Source organism: Mesoplodon bidens, assembly GCF_964165515.1.
Source record: "Mesoplodon bidens genome assembly, chromosome: 7".
In the NCBI taxonomy this organism is placed as follows: Eukaryota; Metazoa; Chordata; class Mammalia; order Artiodactyla; family Ziphiidae; genus Mesoplodon; species Mesoplodon bidens.
Window position 1 is genome coordinate 17,347,683 of NC_138164.1, and position 27,492 is coordinate 17,375,174.

The following is a 27,492-nucleotide window of genomic DNA, read 5'->3' on the forward strand; positions in this document are numbered from 1 at the left end:
CTCCCATCATCTATCCTAATGTTTGAAATTCTACCATTAGAGATTCATTCCTTGACATCGAAGGTTTTAAACGTGAAGATTTCCCTGTTAAAACGCAGATGCTCCTGGGAAGGGGAAGAACTTGAGTCTTTTTTAAACTACCACCTCTGTGAAGATTCAGTGATAGCTGGGCTGAGAGCAGCAGCCCTTAAAGAATTGGGACAAAAGGTAGGAGCGATTCCATTGAAGAGAAAGTAAGAAAGAAGTTATGTTCACCAAATTGTGTCAGTGCATCAAAAAGCTCTCTGGTTGCATTGTGTGTGTTTGAGGCTGGCTGCTATGCAACATAATGGGGGTTAATTTCAGGGCTTAGAGCACTGCCTGGGAATTGGAAGCTTCTACTAGGAAAGAGAAACAGGGTGATAGTGGGTTTGATTCTCTTGTGTAATGTCCTTTTTTCCCTGGAAGACGGAGGCTTCCCTCTCTCAGGATTCCAGACCCAAGAAAACATGAAAAGGGGGTTAAAAGATGTCTTTTGTCTTTGTAGAAAATAAGATCTTTCGTAAAATTTCAAAAATTGGCAAATACCGTATCTCAGCATCAGAGGGCAGAGAAACACAATTGGGGAAGGGAGTAGAGGGTTGCATTAATATGAGGATGATTTTCCACTCCAGCTGCTCACTTTATCAGTTTAAAAAATTGCCTTAATATCTATATGTTTAGTTAAGAGAAGCCCAACTCATAATTGGAACTCTTAAAACCAGATGGCTCCTTGGAGATCAACTGATTTAGCCCCCACTCAGAGAGGTGAAGAGAGGTGTCCCATATCACACAGCAAGGTTGTGGCCCGGACTGACCCAAGCACGCCTCCCCCCACCTCCCAGCTCCCTCTCCTGGGTTCCACTGAGGAGGTGATGGGCTTACTCTGGTCTCCCTCTGTTGGAGTGGAGATACAGGTAGCTTCCTTTTCTCTTAGCCGCTTGAATGCTATGGCAATGATGGTCCTTCAACCAGGAATCTGGATGTGCTGAACCATGATAGGGTCAGGCAGACCCTAAGGGAGCTTGAAAAAGGCTGAAGCTCTATGGTCTTTATTGGCTGTTTTTATGTTACAGACCCAAGAATTAAGGTCCTGCGTATCCTAGACCTCTGATTCTGGGGATTGGCCAAGAACCAACTACAGGCACTTTCTAGGCAGGCAGAGCATGGTCTGGAGGCAGCAAGCCTTGCGATCTTTGGGGGGAGTCCCCATCCCCAGTCCACCATTGCCCAGGATCCAGTCTGCTGCTCTGCCCTTAAGGGGCTCAGTGAGAAGCATCTCCCTCCCCCCACCCAGTCTCTGTGTGATCCCGGGGCTGGGCTGTGTCACATATAATTCTTTCAGTGGTGGCAGTTTGCCCTGGTTCAGCAGCCCGTGTGGTCACCATCTATCGGCAAGTGTCCCTCTCCTAATGATGCGAGAGCTGTGAGGAGTTGAGCTCTTTACACAAGGTCACTTTATTAACAGGGAACTCGCTCTTATGATGAATGAGCGTTCTCATGCTGCTGTCCTCTGTCTCTCTCCCTGTCTCTCTGTCTCTCTCACACACACATACACATTCTCTCTCCTTTCTGGTCCAAGCTGTGGACCCACAGCTTCTCTCTCCTCAGCTGATCCACCCATTAGGTGTCAGGAGACTCAGCCCTCACTTGGAGCCCAATCACATGAGGCCCCTGTCCCAGCAAAGGGGAGGGTAATTATGAGCCTTTTCACGCAGCTTCCTCCAGAGAGTTTGGCAGCAGCTCCCAGAGAGCTACATCCTTGTTATGGACCAAGAGGCAGAATTTCAGAGCAATGATGGTCATTTCTTGAATTTGTATAGCACTTTACAGTTTATAACTTGTTTTCCCGTTCTTTACAGTAAACTATTTTGTTGAAACTCTCTGAGTAAGGGTCCAGAGAGAGGTATTATTGTTTAGATCCCCATTTTAGGGATGAGAAAACAGGAATTCAGATACAGAGTTTAAATTAAAGGCTTGTTGAGTCTTTTGACCTAAAAGCTAGGGACATTGGAATTTAAAACCAGAAAAGTCTAGGTTTAAATCTTGGCTGCCCACTTTCTGAAAGTTATTTTTTGTTTGTTTGTTTTCTTTTGTTTTGAATAATAAACTTTAGTTTTTAGAGCAGTTTTAAGTTTACAGAAATACTGAGCAGAAAGCAGAGTGTTCCCATATACCCTTGTCACCTGTCACACACACACACCTTTCCTATTAATAACATCTAACAGTGTTAGTGTGGTACACCTATTAAAATTGATAAACCAATATTGATACATTAATACTAACTAAAACCCAGAGTTTACATTATAGGTTCACTCCTTGTGTTGTACATTCTATGGGTTTTGACAAATGTATAATGTCATGTATCCACCATTACAGTATCTTAGATTAGTTTCGCTGCCCTCCAAATCCCCTGTGCGCCTTCTATTCAGCCCTCCCTCCTTCCTTCCTTCCTCCCTTCCTTCCTCCCTCCCTTGCTTCCTTCCTTCCTCCCTCCCTCCCTCCCTCCCTTGCTTCCTTCCTTCCTCCCTCCCTCCCTCCCTCCCTTCCTCCCTCCCTCCCTTCCTTCCTTCCTTCCTCCCTCCCTCCTTCCTTCTTTCCTTCCTCCCTCCCTCCCTCCCTCCCTCACCTCCTTCCTCCCTCCCTCCCTCCCTCCCTTCCTTCCTTCCTTCCTCCCTCCCTCCCTTCCTTCCTCCCTCCCATCCTTCCTTCTTTCCTCCCTCCCTCCCTTGCTTCCTTCCTTCCTCCTTCCCTCCCTTCTTTCCTTCCTTCCTTCCTTCCTTCCTCCTTCCCTCCCTTCTTTCCTTCCTTCCTTCCTCCCTCCCTCCCTCCCTCCCTTCCTTCCTTCCTCCCTCCCTCCCTCCCTCCCTCCCTCCCTTCCTTCCTCCCTCCCTTCCTTCCTCCCTCCCTCCCTCCCTCCCTCCCTTCCTTCCTTCCTCCCTTGCTTCCTTCCTTCCTTCCTCCCTCCCTCCCTTCTTTCCTTCCTTCCTCCCTCCCTCCCTCCCTCCCTTCTTTCCTTCCTTCCTCCCTCCCTCCTTCCTTCTTTCCTTCCTTCCTCCCTCCCTCCCTCCCTCCCTTCCTTCCTTCCTCCCTCCCTCCCTCCCTTCTTTCCTTCCTTCCTCCCTCCCTCCTTCCTTCTTTCCTTCCTTCCTCCCTCCCTCCCTCCGTCCCTTCCTTCCTTCCTCCATCCTTCCCTCCCTCCCTCCCTCCCTCCCTTCCTTCCTTCCTTCTTCAGCTCCCAGCAAACACTGATCATTTTACTGTCTCCATAGTTTTGCCTTTTCCAGAATGTCATGTAGTTGGAATCATATAGTAGCCTTTTCAGATGGGCTTCTTTTATTTAGTCATATGCATTTACGATTCCTCCATGTTTTTTCATGGCTTGAGAGCTCATTTCTTTCTTTTTTAATTTGAAAGATTACAACGTTTTTATTTAACTTTAAAAAGTTTTAGTTTTTCATCTCTTTTGTTAGGGATTTTTAAAATAGGCTTTCTTTTTTTATAGCAGTTTTAGATTCACAGGAAATTGAGCTGAAAGTCCAGAGAGCTCCCACGTACCCCTGCTCCCACACACAGCCTCGTCCATTATCAACCTCCTGCACCAGAGTGGTACGTTGCTTACAACTGATGAACCTACATGGAGGCGTCTTTATCACTGAAAGCCCATAGTTTACACTGGGGTTCACTCTTGGTGTTGTACAGCCTAAGGATTTTGACAAATGTATGACATGTATCCAACATTACAGTATCATACAGAGTAGTTTCACTGCCCTAAAAGTCCTCCAGGCTCCACCTATTCCTCCCTTCCTTCTCCAGCCCCTGGCAACCACTGGTCATTTACTGTCTCCACAGTTTTGCTTTTTCCAGTATGTAATATAGTTGGAATCCTACAGTATGTAGTCCTTTTAGATTGGCTTCCTTCACTTAGCAATATGCATTTAAAGTTCTTCCATGTCTTTTCATGGCTCGTCTCTTTTTAGTGCTAAATAATATTCCATTGCCTGGATGTACTGCAGGAGAATTATTTTTTTTTTGTCTTCATCTTTTTCAACGGTAAAAGGGGAATAATAGGGTTGTTATTCCCTCAGGTTTGTTGTAGGGATTAAATGAACAAATACATAGAGAGTATCAAACATAGTGCCTGACGCAGAGCACATGCATCGTATTATTATTGTTGTTGTTACTTCTACTACTAACATTATTACTAAACATTGACTCCCAGGACTGCTTGTTCAGGGCTTGGATGGGGAGGGTTCACAGTATATTGGAGAGAATGAGACCAGTGTCCCAGGCTCAGGTCTTGGGACTCATACCATCTGGTGTAAGTTCAAGCCACTTTAACTCTGTGTGTCTCCACCAAATGATCTGGAAAAGGAAGGGAAAACCTAGGTGATGTACAAGCGCATCTCAAAAGACCTTTGTCAGGATGGCATGTCTGCCTAATGCCTCTAGTACTGGTGAGCCCTATAACCTGGAATGTTCTTGGGGTCCTCTTCTGATTTCTCCAGGCAGAGAAGGGCTAGCTTTGTCTATGGGGGATCAGCTGGGACAGAGGTTCAGTCTCAATATGGTTCTTCAGTACAAATGGAGTAACCAGAGATCAGCTGAGCAGAAGGGTGATAGGCAGAGAAATGTTTACTTTACCTGCTTGACCTGAAGGAGTCCAGAGATCCCAAGGACTCACTAAATGTCTGAACCAAAGGGCTATTGTGAAGTGGTGAGAAAAACCACAAGACCTAGGCAATATGGTGGTACAGGCATGTAGACATATTTTCTCGTAATAAATCTCCCGCCTTGCTTTCCTCCTAGCACTATCACAGGATCAAATGAGATGTTTTAAAAAATGCCTTGTAAACAGATATCAGGTGAAAGTATTATTTTCTAAATACCTATAATGCAAACTTAACCATCTTAGACAAATTGTTTAACTTCTTAAGCCTCAGTTTCCTTATCTGCAGAATGACAAGCACAACAGTACCAAGTTCATGGGTTTGCAATGAGAGTTGATGAGATAATCCACCTAAAGTGCAAGCCCAGTGTCTGGTGTCTGGTGTGTGTGTGTGTGTGTACTAGTAAGCACACAATCAGTTCCCACTGTGATTTGATTACTACCTTCACCTCATTTAAAATTCTCTAAACTCGGGCTTCCCTGGTGGCGCAGTGGTTGAGAGTCCGCCTGCCGATTCAGGGGACATGGGTTCGTGCCCCGGTCTGGGAAGATCCCACATGCCGTGGAGCAACTGGGTCCGTGAGCCATGGCCACTGAGCCTGCATGTCTGGAGCCTGTGGTCCGCAATGGGAGAGGCCACAACAGTGAGAGGCCCGCGTACGACAAAAAAAAAAAAAAAAAAAAAAAAAAAAAAATCTCTAAACTCTGTTTGGCTAGCTATTATTATTATTATCTCCTCACTTTATGAATGAGAAGACTGAGGTTTCAAGAGATTAAACGACTTGCTCAAGAATCCCCAGCTAGTAAGAGGAAGAGTTGGGATTTGAACACATGCCTTTTTGTACCCCATCCCCAAACTGATCCCCACCAAACCCCCAGCTTTAAAGGGCTACACACATGTAAGATTGTATTTCTATTGGAAAAATACCATACAGCCTGTTTCCAACTGAGGCTGATTTAGTTTTCTCATACTCAGATGTGAAGAATAATGAAGTTTTTATAATAATGGTCAGAGAAATGGCTTCAGCCAAGCTGATTCCAGTTGGAGCTCTGCTTTTGTGCCTGGGAGAATATGTGTGTGTGTGTGTGTGTGTGTGTGCAGCCAAGGGGCACCATCTGTATTGAAGAGGGAAAGTCACATTGGTTAGGAAAGAGAATGACTTCGGAGGAGCTGCCAAGACACTGGAACTCAACCTAGGGCTGATGTATGATAACCAGGGCACGTTACTGAAAGGCATAAAATAATACAAAAAGTTATTTTTCAGCCAATATGCTGACACAGCACCATTTTGGGTCTCTAACGGAAAATGATACATGAATTATCTCAACCTAAAGTCGGACGTATAAATTATAGAATATATCTTTCACTGTTTTATTTGGGCTGTAAAGCGACACCTTATTATTTCTCCCTCCTGGTATTCCTTTAATGAATCAGAATTTGAAAGTGAAATATTTATTATATTGCAGGGGAGAGATTACGTGCTTCAGAAAGGAGGGAGGAAGGGGTATGGAAATCAGGTGGCATCTTGGAAACTGGTCTCTTTCTTGTTGATGAGAAATGGCCGATGCAGTTATTTTCCCTGAGTTGTGAGAAGCTTACTGAAGAGGACCCCTCTGGTGTGCAAACATGGGGGCACAGGCTGCTGAGTTGGGGTCAGGGATCCACGCCCCCAGCCTGCTTGTGTCCATAAACCCTCCTCATCCGATTGGGAACATCCAGGGGATGTTTTCATGAGTGGAGATGGAGTATCATGAGCCCTCTTATTAAATCTGGCTGGGGTGGAGGAAAAAAGAGGGAGGAAGGGGGGAGGAAATGCCTTCATCTCCTTTCGTTGTTGGATGTTGGTAATGGCGATTGATTATTCAAACCACAGTAACAGGGCAGTTATTGTGACTCAGTACTGGCTTAATGGATATATTTCCTCTACTAGCTCCCAAATCAGTCCTGATGGATGATGATGGGAGTTTAGGATGTCATATAACTGCTCAGGGCCAGGCAACAAGATTGTCACACTGTTCAGGGTGAGAGCAATTGTTCCTAGGATGCTAGAGGATTCCTGGTGTCCCCACTACAGATAATGAGAGAACAAATGGGTTAAAAGTTTGGACCCATATGGTAGGGCAAGGTTACCAAACAGTGACACATTTCTTGTGACTGTGACCATAGCTCAGGGATGAGAATCTAAGCACAACTTCAGTGTTTACTCCTCATTCATGCATTCATTCATCCATTTATTCATTTATTCCATAAATAGTCATGAGCACTTCTGTGTGCCATGCACTGTGTTAAGCACCATGGAAAAGTAAGAAGTAATATCCAGCCCCCGTGCTCAGTGACCTATGGGCTAGTGGGAAAGACAAACCATAAACAGGAATCAAACAGGTGAGTCAAGTTACGCCATCAGGGTATGTAAGGATACAGTGCTGGCACAAAAAGGAGATGATTGACTTCGCTCGAAGGGAGAGGATGGGTGGAAGGCTTCAAGTCCTCCACAAGGTGATTTATAGACAAATCCGCATCGAATGGATCCCTTCATCATTAATGAGAAGATATTTTAAAGCAACAGAAGGGCATTCTAGAGAAGTGCAAAGGCACTTTACATCCTGTAAACAGGATGGCTGGAACAGAGTGTTGGAGACAGGATGGCCAAGCACTCAGGGTGGAAGGTTTGTTATGCAACTCCATTTTGTGGGTACAAACCCTCTATTCCCATAATGAATTCTCTTTTCACGATGATCACCTCATCATGATTATGTTCACCTCATCGTGATTATTCTGATCTTTATGTTATCTCACCTTTTACTCCAAAACTGAAACTTGCTCCTTGATCCCCTAGCTTATACTCGCCATAATCAAGGCTGGCAAACAGGGAGGTGAACACTTTCCTGTCCAGCTCAAGAAATATGGTGGGAAGGAGAGTGCCCACGGTCCCTAACCCACACCTTTCTTGTCTCTAACACTCAGACCCAAGCCTTTCAGTGCCCGTTCTCTGGTTGGTGGCATTCACGAATGGGTCACTACATAAGCTGTTCACGGGATGGGGTGGGCATCTGTCTCCAGAAACCAAGAGCCCTAAGCATTTTAGCCCAAGTAGCTGGAGACTGCTTTGCAAGCAGGAGGTATGTGAAATAGATTTGACTGGCACTCTGAGCCTGAGGGCCTGGAGGGACTGAACTCCATTTGTCAGGGTAGTGTTTTTGTGTTGAATACGGCTAGCGCCGGGAATGAGCACGTGGTTTTGGAGACTGTTGCACCAGTGGAATGGCAGCAGCCCCTGTGGGGTCGGGCGTAGGGGGCCTCCAACAGGGATCTGCATCTTTCTTGTATTAGCAATTCACACGGCACTGGCAGCAACGTGAAACTCTCTCTTGACAGCCAGCTCCTGGGAGCTACGAGTTAAGCTAAGGACCTGCCAATTGTAAAATTTCCCGTGTTCTCTGAACAACTGAGGTGGTGGTGGCAGCCCAGATGAGGAGGCCATGGCACTTCTTCCTGACAGCAATGGCATAACCCAGTGACTGCAATGTATCTCAGTTCCTTGTCATGGCAGTGCATACATATCGTTCATAGAAACACAGCTGGATGAAATTCAGACAAGACAAAACCCAGTCCCACCTCTTCGTCCTTTGCCTGCAGATATTGTGACAAGATGAAGGTTACAAGATGGTCAAGTTCAGACTTGAACCCAGGTTTCCTGACCTTCCCTCCTCTGTCCTTTTCCTGCATCTTCAAATGTTCGTGGCTGGGGGTGGGGCTGGATCATAGGGGAAAAGCAATGGAAACAAACAAAATAGTGACAGATTCAAGGTGCATCTAATATCTGGTGTTAATTTATAAATTGTTTCCAAACAAGTATTCCCTCTAACTTTTGCTAAGTTTTGAAAAGAAGATTCCTAGTCAATGAGTGTATTTACCACTACGTTTTACTGGTAGTGAAATGCATGTTTCTCCCTTGCCTCGGCACATATGAATTTATGTAGCAGTTGGTGAAAGTCAAGAAAATAACATGCAGGTGCTGAAATTCACCACTAAGAGTAGCAGAGGCTGGATCAACGTTGACTGAGGCTGAGTTTGGTGGAGGCTGTCTAGCAGCAAGGGGAGGGGTACGGTGATAACCACTGTCTTTCATTCCTGGGATAAGATCATTTCAAGCATCTGCTGACACCCACGCAGAGCTTGTTTAGGTAGACACTTTCAGGAGCCGTGGGCTACCAGAACTGATGGGTCTTGGGGAAACCAGAGTATGAAGAAGGTCCCCAATATTTAAATACATGCCATGATTGGAAAAGAAAAGGAATGTCTTCAGATGTGGGTAGGTGGTGTGTGTGTGTCCGTGTGTGTGTGTGTGTGTGTGTGTGTGTGTGTGTGTGTGTGTTGGGAGGGACTGCAAAGTGGCATGGCAATGTAGTAAGGAAGGTAGTCTTTCTTTCACACTGTCTCCTCCAGAACCACACCAATCTCCCTTCAATTTCAAACCCTTCTAGAAAAAAAGTCAGGGACTCCCTTTCCTATCATGAGCTTAGATTTATGGCTCTGTGATAATGAAACCAAATTTTTAAAAACAAACACTCCAGAACTTTTACATACAAAAGGATGCATTTCTGTTTCCCTTAATTATCTTGAGAGACTCTGTCTAGCCTCTATCCATAAGGAGGCCTGCCCTTGCTCATACCATTCTTGGAACTCTCCTGGGGATCTTCAGCATGGTCATGAAATGTCTTTTCATTAGCTATACATCTTCATTTGTAACTTTGGAGTTCAGTCAAGGTCATGCAGAGTCATGTCTGAATTCAAGGAGGGAGATTTGCCATGGATAGGGTTGGTTTGGATCACAAACCAAGTATGGCTGTATGGTAGCTCATTAGACTGTCTCTCTTCTCATCTTTGTCTGTCAACTTGTTATTGTTTTCTGTAATGGGAACATGCCTTCCCCCCAAGTTGTGTAATTGTTTAACTCCATTGTTTAACTTTGAATAATCACCACCACCACCACAACACAACCCTTGTGATATTAACTATCGGTATGAGTAGACTGACATTCCCTCCTCTCCATCATCTTCATCCTGTTAGCCTGGAAAGAGCCCTAAGTGGTCTTCAAAAGCCTGGGCTTGAATTCTGGTTCTGTTATCCACCAGCTGTGGAAACTCGAGCATGTCCCTAGCCCTCTGTGAATTTCAGTTCTCTGAACTACGGAAAATAAATAGAAATGTTTACCTTGAAAACTTATGAAGATTAAATGAACAAATGTGAGAAAGTTCCCAGTGCCTAAGAAATGTTTAATAAATGTTTGTATCTCATTTTAAATAAGGTAACAGCTTAGGATGCTTTCTCTTTCTATTCTCTTTTTACTCTCTATTCTACTTCTCTGTCTAGCCCTGCCTTCTTATTTCCTTGATACTCATCATCGTGCCTTGTGATATCTCTGGCTTTTCCCTGTTTTACCAAGAAGCTATTGGGAGATAGAGAAGGTGCAGTGTAGGGTAATGAAAGGGAATAAATGGAGAGAGTTGGTCATGACTCCACACCCAGCTCAGGGATGACACTAGACCTGAGACCATGGATCTCACTGAGCTGGAAAATACCCTCACAAGCCACTAGGCTCATGAGGCTGGGTCTTAGCTGGACAGGAGGGCTGAGGTCCTCTCCTCCGGGTTCCACGTTAAGAAATGGGGATGCAGTGGTGAAGAAGACACAATCCTGCCCTTAGAGGACTTACTGTGACCTATTCTGTGAAAATTGCAGTTGAAGGAGGAGAAGGTATATAGTAGGAGCCTCTAAAGTGGCCCCAAATAATCCCTGAGCCCAGAAATTCATATGCTTGTGTAAGCTCCTCCCCTTGACTGTGGGTTGGACCTAGTGACTTCTTTCCAACAATTAAAATACAGCAAAAGTGGTGGGATGTCCCAAACTCCAGATAATACTACAAAGCTACAATAAACAGAACAGTGTTGTTTTGGTACAAAAACAGACATATGGATCAATGGAACAGAATAGAGAGTCCAGAAATAAACCCACACACCTACTGTCAATTAATCTTCAACAAAGGAGGCAAGAATATGCCTACGCTGGAGAAAAGACAGTCTCTTCAGCAAGTGGTGTTGGGAAAGCTGGACAGTTACATGTAAATCAATGAAATTGGAACACTTCCTCACACCACACACAAAAAATAAATTCAAAATGGCTTAAAGACTTAAATATAAGACATGACACCATAAAACTCCTAGAAGAGAACATAAGCAAAATATTCTCTGCCATAAATTGTAGCAATGTTTTCTTAGGTCAGTCTCCCAAGGCAAAAGAAATAAAAGCAAAAATAAACAAATGGGACATAATCAAATTTATAAGCTTTTGAAGAGCAAAGGAAACCATAAACCAAAAGGAAAGACAACCTATGATCTGTGAGAAAATATTTGCAAATAATGCAACTGACAGGGCCTAATTTCCAAAATATACAAGTGGCTCATTAGCTCAATATGAGCTATAAAGCAAACAACCAAATCAAAAAATGGGCAGAAGACCTAAATAGACATTTCTCCAAAGAAGATATACAAATGGTTAACAGCAAATGAAAAGATGCTCAACATCACTAATTATTAGAGAAATGTAAATCAAAACTACAATGAGGTATCACCTCACACCAGTCAGAATGGCCATCATAAAAACGTCTACAAATAATAAATGCTGAAGAGGGTGTGGAGAAAAGGGAACACTCCTATGCTATTGGTGGGAATGTAAATTGATGCAGCCACTATGGAAAAAAGCACGGAGGTTCCTTAACAAACTAAAAATAGAGTTAATATATGATCCAGCAATCCCACTCCTAGGCATATATTTGGAAAAGACGAAAACTCTAATTTGAAAAGATACGTGCTACACCATGTTCATAGCAGCACTATTTACAATAGCCAAGACATGAAAACAACCTAAGTGTCCATCAACAGATGAATGGATAAAGAAGATGTGGTATATATATATATATATATATATATATATATATATATATAAATATAAATATATATATATGTGTGTATATATATATATATATATATATATATATATATGGAATACTACTCAGCCATAAAAATGAATGAAATGATGCCATTTGCGACAACAAGGATGGACCTAGAGATTATCATACTAAGTGAAGTAAGTCAGACAGAGAAAGACAAATACCATATGATATCACTTATATGTGGAATCTAAAAAAATGATACAAATGAACTTATTTACAAAACAGAAATAGACTCACAGACATAGAAAACAAACTAATAGTTACTAAATGGGAAAGGGGTGAGGGAGGGATAAATTAGGAGCTTGGGATTAACAGATACACACATCTATACATAAAATAAACAACACGGTCCTACTGTGTAGCACAGGGAACTATATTCAATATCTTGTAATAACCTATAATGGAAAAGAATCTGAAAAAGAATATATATATATATATATATATATATATATATATATCTGAATCACTTTGTTGTACACCTGAAATTAATACAACATTGTAACTCAACTATACTTCAGTAACAAAGAAAGTGGTGAGATGTCACTTCTGAGATTAGGTTACCAAGAGACTGACCCTGAAGGAAGTCATCTGGCATATTTTGAGCTGCTTTACAGAGAGACCTACGTGGTAAGGAGCCCAGGGAGGCCCCCAGACAATGCCAGCCAGGAGCTGAGGCCCTCAGTCAAAAAGCCTGCAATGAACCGAGTCTTCCCAGTGAGAAGATATGGAAAGAGAGCCTTCCCCAGTTTAGCCTTGATACGAGACAGCAACCCAACCAACACCACAGCTGCAGCCTTTTGAGAGAACTTGAGGTGGAGGCATCCCACTAAGGTGTGCCTGGATGCCTGATCCACAGAAAATGTGAGCCAATAAAACTGTGTTATTTTTAAGTCACCAAGTCTTGGGGTCTTTGTTATATAACAATAGATAACTAATAAGAGGGGTTGAGAAAGGGTGATTTTTCCTTACTATATTTTAAAAATCTTTTTCCAGCTTTATGGAGAGATAATTGACATATAACATTGTGTGAGTTTAAGGTATACAACATAATAATTTGAAATGAAATTCAAATATATTGTGAAATGAGGATGACTGCCAGAGCCTGGTACACAGGAGGTGCTCAGTAAGTGTCCGATGAATGAGCCATCCCCAGAACATGAGATATTCTCCGAGGCTTCACTCAGTGCTGTGTCACACTGTGGACCCCCAAATAAATCATAGGACGCCCAGTCAAATTTTGAATTTTAGATCAAAGAGGAATCATCTGTGGGCTAAGTATGTCCCATCTAGTGCCTGGGAGATACTTATACTAAAAAAAAAATATTTGTTTGCTGTTGTTGCTAAATCTGGTGACCCTAAGCCCAGGAAGGGGCAGGAGCAGCATGGACCTGGGAGAGACAGGACAGCAAGTGTACACAGTAAGGTTAGCTAACACATCCATCACCCGACATAGTTACCATTCTTGTGTGTGTGGTGAAAACGTTTAATCTACTCTCTTTGCAACTTTCAAATATACAGCACAGTATTGTTAACTATAGTCACCATGCTGTACGTGACATCCCCAGAAAACTCATGTATTCTTTTAAAAGCAGAATGTCTAGCCTCCTAAAAAGGAAGGAGGGCAATCTCCTTCTGGAGAAGCTACCTGTTAGAGCTGTTGTTTTTAACTCTGAGTCTCACACACACAGGTGATGGAGCTGCTGGCCTGCTGATTCTTCATTCTCCTGGCCAGATTCTCCAGGAGAGGCACCTTCCTTCTCTCTCATTAGCCTTTTTTCTCAAGTCCTTTTCTACACCTCCCACTTTCCACTTCTGATGTCCCCTTGCCCCATACCAGTCTGCTGCTATAGCTCCAGCTTGCAACTGAGGAAGAGGCAATTTTATCAGGATCCCCAGGGGCAATCGGGGACTCTGAGTCCAAGATGTCCTGGCCCTGGTTACCTCCTCAACATCTCCAAACACAATATTAAGTCTCAAGAAGCAGAGGGGCCCCTCTGAGCCTGATGTATTACTTTGCACCTGTTGCCTGGCAATGAGATGTAAGGCTGCCAGAACACAGGGGAGGAGCCTGGGAGAGCTCTCATTTTTCCTGCCATTCTTCACTTGGGGAATGGGAATTCAAAGTTCCAGAATCTTCCATCTGTGGAGATATCAGAGCCTGGTCTATCCCTATTCAAGGGGATATTTCTTTATCCACTGCTGTCTCCATAGCTGGTCAAGATGGCTTCCTGCCCATCCCTTAGAGGCTTCTCTCCCAAACCTCCAAAAGCACAATTATTCCCCACATCTTAACATGCCCCTGTCAGCACAATCCAACCCATGCTGAATTATGCCTGCCCCCTGAGTGCACACACACACACACTCCTACCCCCCTTCTTCTCAATGTCAAGACTCTAAATCTTCTTTGGAAATGAAATCTATTATTCACTCAAATAATCATCTCACCACCCCCCTCCCCCCAAGATGATTAGCATCTGTGAGCATTATTTAAAGTGCTGCTTGGTTCCCATTTTGAAAAGCTGTTTTCTCCCCTCCCTCTCTTGCTGCATCCCCAGTGTAGGCTCGATACAGACAGAAGCTCGCTACAGCAAGAGAGGTCGGCTCCCATTAATACAGATCCCATTTATTTTAAAATAGCAATATTATGCCACTTTCAAATAGCCGAAGTGAGCTAAACCATTAAAGGATTGTGCATCGCTGACTTCGGACCTATTGTGAAGGCTTAATATTTCACAGCAGAGTGACATACAACACATAACCCACAGAGCAGTGCGATTGGTTTGGCTGTTCGGAAGTGATGAGTAGGGAAATAATTGAAGAGAATGCTTTATGGCCTAACACAGAGGAAGGAAGAGAGCTGGGGCTTGGAGAAGGCTGTGAAGGCCTCCTGAAGCTAAGGGTGGGGACTGAAGCACAAATAGAGTGGGTACATCAGTGATGCACTGATAGGTAATCAGGGGTTAAAAGCGTGGATGGATGGATACTCCACCTCCTGGGCTCTCTTCACAATGTTGTCATTTTCCAGAATCAATGTTCCTAACACAGCTAGTGGACTGGACTTCTATGCATTTCCTCTCAGATCCCAGAAAATGGCCAAATTATGTGATGCTTGGAATAAAGTCACATATGGAGGTTGGGGGGGATGAATTTGGGTGTGATGGGGCAATGGCTAAGGAACCATGAGCATTAGCTTTGGAATTAAGACATATTTCAGTTCCAATCTTGATTCCACCTTTCACTATGTGACCTAGAGTAAATTCTTAGCTTCTGGAATCTCAGTTCTCTAATCTCTACAATAAGAATGATAAAAGCTACATTCTGAGGTTGTCATGAGGGCTGAGCATACGACAACCCTCAGTTAAGGTTGGTTTCTTCCTTTTTGTATCTCTAGTCCTCTTTCCTTCTCCCCTTTCCCTCCCTCCTCCTAACACACAGCACTCTCTTCCCCATCACTATGTTCTCCCCGAAGCCTTGGGCCCAGCCTGGACTGTGGTCTTGCTCCATGTGCATCTTGCTCCATGGGAATGATCCCCTCTAGTCCTCAGCCTCATCCTCTGTCTGCAGTTGTGGGCCTCCCAAGATTGCTTTGTTTACATGTGTTCTACCCAAAGAGGCCAGGCCAGTGACTCTCAGAAGAGTGGGGCTTCAAAGACCCACTGAGATTCTGGAAAAGCCTGAGTAGATGCAAGCTCTAATGCCCCCAGTCTTCCATGGCCTCTTCTCAAGGCTCTGGGTCCTACTGGGTGTGGCTCAGGCCTGGGCATCTTCCTCCCAGCAGGCTGGTTGAACTCTCCTGAATGAGGGAGGAGTGAACGCAGCATGTGCGCGGATGGACCTCTGCGGCCCCTTCGCTGAGCCTGGTCCTCCCCGCTGCATCAGCTCAGATTTATTTGCAAGAGGCGAGGAGACGAGCCTCTCTGTTCAGAGCCATCACCTATGGAGTCAGCCTGCTCTAGCCTGAGGAGTGGACGTTTTCACAAGCATTAGGGACAAAATAGGGACGAAGTCTCCCGCCCACCCATTTCCCTCATCTCTTGCAGCCTGCTCCCTGCTTGCCTTTTTATTTTCAGATTCTCCTTCCTCCACTGACCCGGTCCTCCCCCCGTGGGTAACCACCCTCCTCTTCCTTAGTCTGTAGTTGTTTCTTAAAATAAAATTTTTAAAAATGGTTTCTCAAATCAAAGGTAGCACAAACGGCACCTTCTGTTTTGTTAGTCTCTTGAAAAAAAATATCCTTTGATATCCTCCTCCTTTAACCAACGGGGGCCTCTTGCCCTTTGCCGTAGGTTCTGAGCACAAGGAGCTCAGTTGCAGCTCCACAGACATTTAATTAGACTGTGTGTGGGGAGTGGTGCGTGGTGGGAGAGAGAGTGTGTTCGTCCTGTAGCCACAGAGCCAAAGCTGCCTGTTGAGCTGAGGATGCAGAACGCGTGGGACTGCGGAGAAGCGCCAGGTTTTCTGCCTATGGGGGAGGGGTGAAGAGAGTGAAGGTGGGGAGGAAGCCCAGCTATGCTGCGTTCCCCTTCCTCAAATCCTGCTGAGTGGAAGACTGTCTCCCTCAGGAAGATCTTTTCAAATCTGATGGGGTCTTCCAGAAATGAAATCATGCTCCATGGAATTGCAATGATCTTGAGAGGTCATCCAACGTGGCCCCTGCATGGCAGGGGAGGGGGGTCTGGGGCTGGTCCTGACATCAAGGCCTGAGACTGGAAGGCAGCAGAGCCCTAGTTCTTATAGTAGTAGGTTTCATTTAGGTATTTTCTTTATTACTGGATATACATGTTTCAAAAGATTCCCTTAACCTCTTTTCCTCCACATTTCCCTTCCTCCCTCCCTCCCTTCCTTTCCTTTCTTTTCTTTCTTTCCTTCTTCTTCTCTTTGAATTCCCCTTCAAAAATCTAAACCAGCCACCTTAAGATGGAGGATGCAAAGTAGGGGAGTATATTCAAAAGTATTGTAAGGTTACCATTTCTGTTCTTTTTTCTCTTGCCTTAAGTTCTGCTTCACAGAACAAGCAGACCTGTAAATGAGATATAGCTCATTCATGAATTGCTTGTGTATTACTTGGGAACACATTTTCCCATCAAAAATGATTGATGATTAGGTTCTCTTACTGGCCCACAGATGGCCATTTAACCAAATGGTGGCCTTGAAATATGAGTGTCCTCAAATTTCTTGAGCGTTCTATGAGCAAAGAGTCCTCATCAGCATAAATGTGGTCCCCAAACTGAATTTTTGAGCCTCTAGGAGCACTTAGCACCTGACTCAGCTTTGCTCCCTCTAAGGTGGAGCTGGGGGTGGAGGGGCAATTGCTAAGGAACCATTCACATTAGCTTTGAAATAGGACAGACTTTGGTTCTGATCTTGATTCCAGAAATTCCAGAGGAGAAGTGGGTAGTGGTGGACAACAGGGTTCTAATCCTTGGCTTCACCACTTTTTACTTCTGCTTTATTGAGTGAGTCATTTAGTGTCTCTGGCCCTCATTTTCCTTAAAGGGAATACAGACAAACATGAAGAAACACACATAAATAGACCTAAAGCCTATCCAGAAATGAATACTAATCTATAAAAATATTCAGAAGAGAGCAGGCATGTTAGTAGACTGTGATTAGAACTCATTGGTTGTGGCCTGGAAAGACTACAAAGAGGGGAAGAGGAAATAATGTGGACCAAACACTTACTATGAATCAGGCACCATCTTGAGTGGTTTGCATAGAAAGAGCAAGTTGGAAAATATATGATTTAAATATATCATACCAGCATCCGTCTGAGGGAAGAAATTGTTTTTCTTTAGAAAATACCTTCGATAAGCTACTTTGTGTGTGGATGGTGAGGATGTCTTTTGGGAAGAGGCACAGACACAAAGAGAATGCCGAGTTGTTCTACACAAGAAATGAATAGAATTTCTGGTTCAAATGACCTCCCCGTTAAGATGATGCTAAAGGAATGCAAAAATGAATAAACCCATAATAATATCAAAGGAATAAAGAGTGAGGTCAAATTCACCAGCAGATGAGAGATTTCAACAAACCCTTGGAAAATTAAAACTAGATGAAAGTGGGTTGATAAATGAAATGGACATGGAGCCAAAGCCCAGAATACATTCAGGTGATGACTGCAGAGGAGATGGAAGCCACTCTTCCTGGCAGAAATAAGAGGCTCTGGCCTAAGAGTCAACAGGTGTGGAAAAGGAGAAGGAGGAGTGATATGTTTTCACTGCCCTCTACCCTTGGCACAGGGCTCCTATCTTAAGGAAAGGGAGGCAATCTAGGGTTTCTAGTGTGGGTACCAGAACCCCACGAGCCTCCTCATTCTGGCCCCAGCCTTATAGATGGTTTTTCTTTTTTCTTGAAGTATAGTTGATTTACAATGTTGTATTAATTTCTGGTGTACAACAAAGTGATTCAGTTATACATATATTTTTTTTCTTTTCATATTCTTTTCCATTATGGTTTATCACAGGAGATTGAATATAGTACCCTGTGTCATACAGTAGAACCTTGTTGTTTATCCATCCTATGTATAACAGTTTGCATCTGCTAATCCCAATACATCCTCTCCCACTCCCCCCTCCACCTTGGCAACCACGAGTCTGTTCTCTATGTCTTTGAGTCTGTTTCTGTTTCATAGATATGTTCATTTGTGTGATATTTTAGATTCTACATATAAGTGATATTATATGGTATTCATCTTTCTCTTTCTAACTTTCTTCACTTGGTTTGATCACCTCTAGGTTCATCCATGTTGCTGCAAATGACATTATTTCATTCTTTTTAATGGCTGAGTAGTATTCCATTGTATATATGTACCACAACTTCTTTTTTTTTCCCCACATCTTCTTTATTCACTCATCTTTGGATGGACTTTTAGGTTGTTTCTGTGTCTTGGCTATTGTAAATAGTGCTGCTATGAACATAAGGGTGTATGTATCCTTTTGAATTATAGTTTTGTCTGGATACATGACCAGGAGTGGGATAGCTGGATCATATGGCAACTCTATTTTTAGTTTTTTGAGGAACCTCTGTACTGTTTTCTATTGTTGTTACACCAATTTGCATTCCCACCAACAGTGTCAGAAGGTTCCCTTTTCAGATGACTTTCCAACCTGAATCCTAAAGCAAAGCCTGATACTCAAAAGCTCTGACCTATAGCCTTATTCTCATTTGAAGAAGCCCACTAGAGAAAGAGACTTACATATACAATATCCAATTGGGTAGTCAGCCAGATCCATATTTTTAAATCCTAGTGTCCAACCAGATTGCCAAGTATACCAGGAAAATCATCAGCGAAATATAAAGACGAAGGTAAACAAACAGAACAACAGAGCTAACTCAAGGAGCAGGAGAAAAGTTTCTAAACATGAACTAATAACCCCAGAGAACTTCAAATAATATATATATCCATTGTCATCACCACCACCGTCATCATCATCCCTGTCATCACCATAACTGACACTTCCTTAGCACTTCTCTGGGACAGGCCCTCTTTTAATCATGCATTTACTCATGTAATCCTCATAATATCATAAGAGGTACCCATTATAATCATTCTTCATGTTGGAGATGAGGAAACTGGGCATAGGGGTGTTAAGTGACTTTCCCAAGTTCACACAACCAGTAGGTGGCAGGGTTGAGATCTGAACTCAGCTGGTTTGATTTCTGAGTTTGTGCTTTTTCTTTTTTCCCCCAAATTTTATTTACTTACTTATTTATTTATTTAATTTTTGAATTTAATTTAATTTATTTTTTTAATATGCAGGTTCTTATTAGTTATCTATTTTATACATATTAGTGTATACATGTCAATCCCAAACTCCCAATTCATCACACAGCCACTTTCCCCACTTGGTGTCCATATGTTTGTTCTCTACATCTGTGTCTCTATGAGTTTGTGCTTTTAACCACTACATTAAACTTTCTCTCATTAAAACTAAAATTAAAAAATAAAATTAAAAAAAATTAAAATACAAAAAACTCAAACCAAACAACCGGACTATGAAGTAAAAATAACCAGATAATAGGAAAATCCTTGTGGTAATTAAAAATATATGACTGCCAAAATAAAAAATTTATTGGAAGAGCTGGAAGGTAAGGTCAAAGATATCTCCCAGAGTACAGAGGCGAGAGGGGAGAGAGAGAGGAAGAGAAAGAGAGAGAGAGATGGGGGGAAGAAAATTATCAAAGAAATTATCCAAGCATATTTCCCAGAACCAAAGAATATCATGAGTCCTTAGGCTAAAAGGGCATACTAATTGTCTAACACAATGAATGAAAATGGTCCACACCGAGACTCACACTGATGACATTTGAGAACAATAAAGATAGAGAAAAAGCATGTAACCCTACTGACTGGCCTCACTTTAAAATGATCATCACCAGCTTCAAGTGGCCCCTGAGGCTACCCTACATCACCCTACATTTTCCTAGTCCCTTCACTCCCCCACTCAACTTGGCCATTATTTTACATCATTTCTTCTCAATCCTCCACAAATGTCCCCTCTACTCTCTCTCAGCTGACAAACAACCCACCCACCCACCATATCTATTGCTTCTGCTCCTGGATACTCTGCCTTTTCTGACACAACAACACTAGACGGTCTGTAGTTACTCCTAAAGCCAGCACATCAGTTATAGTCCAGACTCCATCCTCTTCCCCAATAATTCTCACCAACCTCCCTTATTAGTTCTTCCCTCCCTTGCTGATCATTCCCATCTACATAGAAGTAGCTTAAAAAGAGCACTTCCACCCCCATCTCCCTCCAGCTATGGCCTCTATTTTCCTTTCTTTTTTTTTTAAATTGGAGTATAATTGCTTTACAATGTTGTGTTAGTTTCCGCTGTACAACAAAGTGAGTCAGCTTTATGTATACATATATCCCCTCCTTCTTAAACCTCTCACCCATCTAGGTCATCACAGAGCACTAAGATGAGCTCCCTGTGCTTTACCGCAGGTTCTCACTAGCTATCTATTTTACACGTGGTAGTGCATTTATGTCAAACCTAATCTCCCAGTTCATCCCACCCTCCCCTTCCCCCCCACCCCATGTGCACACGTCCATTCTCTATGTCTGTGTCTCTATTCCTGCCCTGCAAATAAGTTCGTGTGTGCCATCTTTCTAGATTCCACATATGTGAGTTAATGTACGATATTTGTTTTTCTCTTTCGACTTACTTCACTCTGTATGACAGACTGTAGGTCGATCTACATCTCTACAAATGACTCAGTTTCATTCATTTTTATGGCTGAGTAATATTCCATTGTATATATGTACCACATCTTCTTTATTCATTCATCTGTTGATGGACATTTAAGTTGTTTCCGTGTCTGGCTACTGTAAATAGTGCTGCAATGAACCTTGTGGTACATGTCTCTTTTTGAATTATGGTTTTCTCAGGGTATATGCCCAGTAGTGGGATTGCTGGGGCATGTGGTAGTTCTCTTTTTAGTTTTTTAAGGAACCTCCATACCGTTCTCCATAGTGGCTGTATCAATTTACATTCTCATCAACAGTGCAAGAGGGGAAGTCCCTTTTCTCCACACCCTCTCCAGCATTTATTGTTTCTAGATTTTTTGATGATGGCCATTCTGAACAGTGTGAGGTGATACCTCATTGTAGTTTTGATTTGCATTTCTCTAATAATTAGTGATGTTGAGCATCTTTTCATGCATTTGTTGGTAATCTGTATGTCTTCCTTGGAGGAATGTCTATTTAGGTCTTCTGCCCATTTTTGGATTGGGTTGTTTGTTTTTTTGATATTGAGCTGCATGAGCTATTTGTATATTTTGGAGATTAATCCTTTGTCAGTTGCTTCATTTACAAATATTTTCTCCCATTCTGAGGGTTGTCTTTTCATCTTGTTTATGGTTTCCTTTGCTGTGCAAAAGCTCTTAAATTTCATTAGGTCCCATTTGTTTATTTTTGTTTTTATTTTCATTACTCTAGGAGGTGGGTCAAAAAAGATCTTGCTGTGATTTATGTCAAAGAATGTTTGTCCTATATTTTCCTCTAAGAGTTTGATAGTGTCTGGTCTTACTTTTAGGTCATTAATCCATTTTGAGTTTATTTTTGTGTATGGTGTTAGGGAGTGTTCTAATTTCATTCTTTTACATGTAGCTGTCCAGTTTTCCTAGCACCACTTATTGAAGAGACTGTATTCTCCATTGTATATCCTTGCCTCCTTTGTCATAGATTAGTTGACCATAAGTGCATGGGTTTATCTCTGGGCTTTCTATCGTGTTCCATTGATCTATATTTCTGTTTTTGTGCCAGTACCATACTGTCTTGATTACTGTAGCTTTGTAGTATAGTCTGAAGTCAGGGACACCTGATTCCTCCAGTTCCATTTTTCTTTCTCAAGGGTGATTTGGCTATTCGGGGTCTTTTGTGCTTGCATACAAATTGTAAAATTTTTTGTTTTAATTCTGTGAAAAATGCCACTGGTAATTTGATAGGGGTTGCATTGAATCTGTAGATTGCTTTGAGTAGTATATTCATTTTCATGATATTGATTCTTCCAGTCCAAGAACATGGTATATATCTCCATTTGTTTGTGTCATCTTTGATTTCTTTCATCAGTGTTTTATAGTTTTCTGAGTGCAGGTCTTTTGCCCCTTTATGTAGGTTTATTCTTAGGTATTTTATTCTTTTTGTTGTACTGGTAAATGGGTTTGTTTCCTTAATTTCTCTCTCTGATCTTTCATCATTAGTGTATAGAAATGCAAGAGATTTCTGTGCATTAATTTTATATGGTCTCTGTTTTCTTCCTCCCTTTTAGAAAAATAATCTCCTTGAAAGAGTTGCTAGACTCTCTCTACAGGCTATCTCTTCTTATTTTTTTCTTGAACACTCCTCAGTGAAGCCTCCACTCCTCAAAACTGATAGTCTCAAAGTCACAAGTCACTTATGTGTTATAAAAATTATCCAGTGTTCAATTCTTAGTCCTCAATCTATTTGCCACATTTGCAGTGTTTTGATATGGTTGATCACTCCGCTTTCCTTCAAATACTTTATCCATTTAATTTCTAGACACCACAGTTTTCTGGTTTTCTTCTCCTTCACTGGCCACTTCTTCTCATTCTCCTTTTCTGGCTACTTTCTGTCTCCCTGATCTCTGAATTCTGGCCCTGTTGGAGTATTCCAGGACTGAGTCTTGGATGTCTTTTATTCTCTGTCTATACTGATGCCCCTGGTGATCCCAGCCCAGTAGTTCCATTGCCTTTAATGCCATTTATTTATTTATTAACACTCCCAAATTCATCTTTCCAGTCTCTACCCCTCCCCTGAATCCTAAGCTTATGTATCTAACTTCTTATTCAACAGTACAAGTCTTTATCTAGTAAGCATTTCAAATTTAATAAGGTATCAAACCAAAATCCTGATCTTCCCTCCACTACTCCAAAACTGCCCCTCCCACATTCTTCCCCACATCAGTAAATGTCAATTCTATACTTCCAACTGCACATGCCAAAAACCCACCACAAAACCCAGAAATGAAACAGAATGAAACAAACCTTGGTATCTTCTTTGAATTCTCTCATACTCCTAAAAAAATCCATGAGCACATTCTGATATGTATATCTACAAAGTATCCAGAATCCTACCACTTCTCTCCAATTCCGTTGATATTATTATGGTCTAAGCTATCACTATCTCTCATCTGGATTATTATAAAAATCTCTTTAGCTACTTCCTCGCTTCTACTTTTGTCCTACTACTGCCTAATCTCTACGAGATGCCAGAGTAGTGCTCTTAAATCATTGTGCACTTCAAGCTATGTTACTCCTCTCATAAATCTTCCCATCTCACTCAGGGTAAAAGCCAAAACCTTTCTATTGGCTTAGAAGACCCTTTATAATCAGGTTCCCCAGACTGCTTTCCAATTACTATACTTCCACTCTGGAATGATCTTACCATACAGGGCTTTTCCCATTGCTGTACTTCCTCTCTGGAATAACCTGGCCCCAGATAATCCAATGGCTCACTCCTCCATCTCCTTTGGGCCTTTGTTTAAATATAACCTTTTCTGTGATGATGTTACACTTATTGCTTTCAACCATCAAACACATTTTAAAGAACTCAAGGAGAAGAAAAGTTAATTATGTGTACATAAATACATACCATTTCTGTGACTTTTTGTTTATTCTTAATGTTCCAGATTTTCTTCTGGAGTTATTCCCCTTCTGTCTGAAGTCTCCCTTTAGCAATTCTGAGACCATGCCTGTTGGCAATGAATTCTTTTAGTTTTCCTTCATCTGAAAAACTATTCCACTTTAATTCCTGAAGGATATTTTCACTGGAAGTAGAATTCTACAGTTCTTCTCCTTCAGCATTTTAAAAATATTATTCCACTTCCTTCAGGCCTTCATGGTTTCTGATGACAAATCTGTGGTAATTGGAATCATTGTCTGATAAGTAGTGCATCTTTTAGTTCTGGCTGCTTTTATGTCTTTTTGTTTGTTGGGTTTTGTCTTTCATTTTCAGCAGTTTGATTACAATGTCTGTGGGAGTAGATTTTCTTGGGCTTATCTTCTCTGGGGTTTGCTGACCTTCTTGAATATATAGGTTTATGACTTTCACCAATTATTTCAGCAATTATTTCTTCAAATAATTTTTCAGCACTGTATGCTTTTTCTCTTCTTCTGGGACTCTGATGGTATGATCGTTTGCATTTTTAAAATTTTCTTACAGGTACCTTAGGCTCCATTCATTTTTTCCTGCAGTCTTTTCTCCACATAATTTCTAATGATCAATTTTGAAGTTCACTGAGTCTTCCCTCTGTCATTTCATTCCACTATTGAGCCCACCCAGTGATTTTTAAATGTTTGTTCTTGTACATTTTAATTCTAGAAGTTCCACTTGATTCTTTATATCTTATATTTCTTTGTTAATACCATCTATCTTTCAAAAGTGTTTTCTTTTTTTATTGGAATGTTTTTATAATAGATGCTTCAATGCCTTTTCAAGATAATTCCAACATTTGTGTTTTCTTGGAGCTGGTGACTATTTATTGTCTTTTCCTATGGAAGCATGGAAGTTGAGATTTTCTTCATCATCGTACACTAAGTAATTTAGACTGTGTCCTGGGCATTTTGAATATTATGTTTTGAGCTTCTAGCTCTTGTTTAAGTGCTATGGAAAATCTTAATATTTTTGTTTTAACAAGCAGTTAACTTGGTTGGTTTCAGGCTGTAAATTCCAACTGGTGTTTGGTGAGTTGTGGTTTCAATGCCAGGTTTATTTCAGAGTCTTTGTAGAGCCATTTGGATCTGCTCTGTGTGCACTACCCAGTGGCCAGCATGGGGACCTTGGTGTGGTGAAGTGCTCCTGTAGTTTAGTTCTCAAAGTCTTGGGTATGCTGTTTAGGATCAGATCCACACATGCACAGCTAAGGGAGATCCCAGCAGTCGGTATACAATGTTATAGAGTTGCTTTCTTGAGCTCCTTCTTTCTTACAGTCTCTGGTACTTTCCAGGTCCCTGGGCCTTCTCTCTTTGCTCTTCTGGCCTGGAAGCTGGGCACTAGTTTCTCCACTCTGTCTTACAGTTTTTTTCAACTGTGCTCACTTCTGGGGTCAAGCAGCAGGAGGACAGAGAGGGAAAGGAACGCATGGAGGTTTGCCACACTCTCTTCTGTGACTGGAAGGGAAGGTTCTGCTCCCTCAGAGTTTTAAGCACCTTTGACTCCTGCTGCCACTGCTGATGCCACAGGATGGAACCTGAGACACTCAGAAGAGAAAAAGAAAAAGAAAATAAATGAGAATTCACTCTCTCTGAATGTTAAGAATTCCCTTTCCCACTGTTGATCCAGAACTACATGGCATCTCCGGGAGCTCTCTGCCCAGGTCTGTGGATATCAGAGGAAAAGTGGGAACCATATTGCTGACTTGGTGGTACATCTAATTCTGGTTTGCTTTCCCAATCTGCCCACTACTGTTTACTTTTCAGAGTCCTCAAGTATCTGCACCATTCATTCTCTATGTGTTTCGTAACTATATTCAGTGTGAGAGACAGAGCAGTGTTAATTACTCCATCAACCCTTATAAAATATGCTTTCAAAGCTTTGAAGAAAAGTAAATTTGAACCTGGAGCCATTATTAATTAAGTATGATGGGTACATAACATCATTTTCAGAAATCCAAAGACTTAGAATGTTTGCCTCCTAAACATTCTTCCTAAGAAAGTTACTTGAGGATGTACTCCTATAAAACAAAGACGAAATAAGAGTAGTATATCACACCCTAGAAATTGTAGAACTAATCTAGGAGAGAAGTGAACATTCAAGATAATAGCTGTGTGATACACCTAAAAGGCAACTGGTCCAAATTAGAGCAGATGGTCCAATACATCTGGAATCTCTGTGAAAGAAATGCATTCCATGTAATAAGTAACTGAGGGGCTAATAGTTTCAGGTTATATTGAAGGTACATTATTCTTTTCTCTAAAAAGAAAGAAAGAAAAATACAAAAATTTACACAAGAAATTCATGGTCTATATTTGAAACAAAATGAAGTTTGTCATGTTTTTAAGTATAGTATTGAGTGTAGAAAAAAGAATACATTTGACCTAGGTCATGGCAAGAATATCTTTCAAGTAGCAAAGGAATTATGGCATTGGATCCATTGAGAAAGAAGTATAATTCTAACTCACTTCTTGGCTATGCAGTGAACAATTTTTCTATAGAAATATTTATTTAACTACCAGATGAGTAACGATGGATTAAGTTATGCTGAGGTAGCAGCTCCAAATGTCATTGACTTAACACGTAAAAGTTTATTTCTTGGTCACCCTGCATGACCCAAGCAAGTCAGCATGGGACTCTGTTCCCCCTAGTCACTCAGGAACCCGGGCAGGGGAGGCTCTGCCACCTTGGAGCTGCACCATATAGAATTTTTAGCTTCAGCTACAGCAGCAGGGAAAGAGAGAGCAGCAAATCTCATTGGGTTTTCACTAGCTCAACCGGAAAGTCACTCAGAAGATTTCTCACATTTTACTGGCTAAACTAGTCATAGTTCTCTCTCCACTGGACAGGGAGATAGATGGAAGGTGTAAGAGAGCAGATGGAGTATTTGGTGGCATGCTGCTTACCATCACTCTTCACTGACACTCAACTCTTAGAATAACCTACACAAGAGGTTATAAACTGGTCACCTAGAGTAAACACCCACTGCAGATGAGCCTGGTTGGAGTATACAGAGTTTTTTTTAAACTTGAATGTCTTTTGAGTTGGACATTTTATTTCTAGTTCACTATGGTCTTCAATGATCCCTCTGCTATGACTTAAGGCCTGGTTGACTCATAGGCATGGGCAGCCTAGTCCCTGAAGGCCCTTGTGATGCTCACAACATAATGCAGGATAGACCTAGGAATGCACAGAACAAAGCAAAATGTATCAGTCTGGATAATGAAAAAGTAAAGGTGCAGCTGTGGAAGTGTGGAGCATGGTGGAGAGTGGAAAAGGTGACAGAGAAGTTGAAGGGAAAATAAGTGCCCATGTATCCCTTTTGTAGAGTAGGAAGGCAAGAAATACTATCTGATGTAGAGGAAACAAGACACATATATTTACATGTATTATTTAAAATGATGAATGTAATTTTAGAACTTAAATATCAATATAATAAGTATAAAAGTTGAGGGGTGAAAAGGAAAGGACATTGAATGTGGTGTGAATATAAATCTTTATATTTTGTACTGGGTAATCAATAGACGATATCTGTGGTCAATAAATCAAGAAATGGAGGCACAAACATACCATTTAGTATAGGGAGGAAACCAGCAGGAGCCCTCAAAACAGA